Source organism: Adiantum capillus-veneris, chromosome 17 (genome assembly GCF_014529385.1).
Source record: "Adiantum capillus-veneris isolate H3 chromosome 17, ASM1452938v2, whole genome shotgun sequence".
NCBI classification, from domain to species: Eukaryota; Viridiplantae; Streptophyta; class Polypodiopsida; order Polypodiales; family Pteridaceae; genus Adiantum; species Adiantum capillus-veneris.
The window spans coordinates 127056504-127058940 of record NC_140947.1 but is presented as its reverse complement, the minus strand read 5'-3'; positions in this window follow the sequence as shown (position 1 = coordinate 127058940).

Below are 2437 nucleotides of genomic sequence, written 5' to 3'. Positions count from 1 at the left end.
TAGTGACTCTTCCTCTGATTACGACGTCATGGAAGATTACGACGTCGTGGAAGGTTACTCGATGTCTAATCCTGATAGTTCAAGCCAAGACATGCATGTCATGAACCCACGGTCCGAGCCGAGCGTGCTTAGTCGCTCGAAGGAGACTTTTAGTAGAGCCACTCGCTCTGAACATGGAGCTAGCGATGTAAATGAAGGGGGTGGAAAAGTAAATTCACCATTCATGACCAATGTAGACCCCATGCTCCTGGAGAGTGTGCATGTGAGTACTCCATTCATTGCACTCCCTGACTCTTTCAGAGCTATTCCCCTCCAAGGTTATATTACCTGATGGTAAAAGCCTTGCCGAAGTGCAAGAGGTTGAGAGATATATCATTGCAGCTAGGGAAAAGGAAATTGAGAGCCTACGCAAGGCAGAGCAACGGAGAGAGCTAAAAGCGAAGGCCCCTATGTCAACATCCATGCTAGGCGAGCAATTGAGTGCTCCTGAATTAGCAACCACTAAGGGTCAACCCATAGAGAGCCACATTGCATCTAGTTCAAAGTACATCCCTAGCACCTCAATCCTAGTTTGGAGCGTTTCTAAATGAAAACTGAGAGTATGAACTACAAACGGAGACTTTAACCGACCTATACACCAGTCACACCTATCATGTGGGTTGGTTAGATGTCCTACAATCCACATCGGGTGCTACTAGCGTAGAGGAGCAGCAACAAAGAGTTTGTGATGTCATCCATAGAGTTATTGAGTTGGAGAGGCAGAACAAAGGGATCTACATGCCTTCAACGGGTCTCATGAGATTCTTGGATACAGAGAAGGCTAAGCAATCAACTTTATCGCAAATGGAGACTCCTCAGTAAGCCCGATGGATCCTCCATATGTTGTTTCGCTAGGGGTCTCAGTACAATCTGAGCCCACAAGTGATAGCTTTACCTTTTCAAGTTTAGCTCATCTTTCTCTTGATGAATCCCCCTATTCCACATACAATTCCGAGAGCACATGTCCCCACTGTACTTGCTCACTTAGGTGACTTGGCAACATTTGCCCAAGCTATCGGACAATCTATTGCCAAAAATATGTGTAACACGCGTGATAGAGAGCCTAGAAGTTAAGTAGTACAAATAGCCAAGCTCACAAAAAAATTTAGTGGAGACGGGGATGTGAGAAATCATATCAAAATATTTGAACAAATATGTGACCTACATAAGAGCAATGCTTTAAGCCTGACCTTGAGTGGAAAGGCTGGGGATTGGTATAGAACCCTAAGGGTGGAAGAAAAAAACGATTTACCCTACTCTTAGGAGACTGTTCTTGAAAGAGTACATGCGAGAGGGAGTGCTTTGGGGTGTAGCATCTCAGCTCCAAAAACCCCAACGAGAGGAAGGAGAGTCCGTGAGAGACTTTCTTAGTTGCTTGAAGCATTTGAACTCTCATTGTAATCCAAACGAGTGCTTCAATAATAACCAATTGCTCGACAGATTCATTAGGGGATTACGACATGAAATTATCTACAATGGCCTAGTCATTAGAGGAATCACCACTTGGGAAGCAGTCACCACCAATGTGATCCAATTGGAGGACAAGTTAATGATTAAAGGAGAAAGATTGTCCATTGAGCCTAAATCTACTAGCTCGCAAGCATCGATGCATGAGCCAATGACCATAAAGCCTATTGCTAAAGAGCCATATTTGAGATGACTTTAGCAGATCTCACCAAGGCCATTCAAGAAAGTCTTAGAGACAATCGTGCTCCACAAAACAACCATATGTATCAAGGGAGGACCAATGGTGCTCAGTTTGCTATGGTCCGCATAGTACAAGTGAATGTCCTACTTTTAAAGTAAAATTTAACGGGAATTGCAATGCCTGTGGGGAGGTATGGTCATCAAGATAAGGATTGCATAGTATTAAACGCACGATGGCCAATAAACCAACCTTAGCATGGACGGACACACCTTGAGTACCAGCATTCATGCCGGCCCCACCTCTTAAACAACCATCACAACACATGGTCCCTAGGGCCCAAAGTGTTGTTCAAACAACACCCTTATCACCTCCTGTGTTAGGACCGCAACCCCCACACCCAAGAATCACTTCTAGGAATCAAGTGGGTTGTGAGTCATCTATTGCTTGTTTGGAAGGCTGTGAGGAAGAGTTAGACCCTAATATTGCCTATAACACATATTTAGGAAAATAGGGAAAAATTCACACATTTGGGATGATTCTTTGTGTCTCATGGACTTGAGGTAAGGTTGTATTGTACTAGGTTGTTGCACATATGAAAACTGATATAAAATGTTTAGTGGATGCTTATGAGTCTACAAGATCCAATATGGTCCGTTTTCAACAACCATACTATACACTAGAGTGTTTTTTCACATGATACACACACACACACATGCTCATGCACCCAAAACAAAATTTTCTTCCCACACA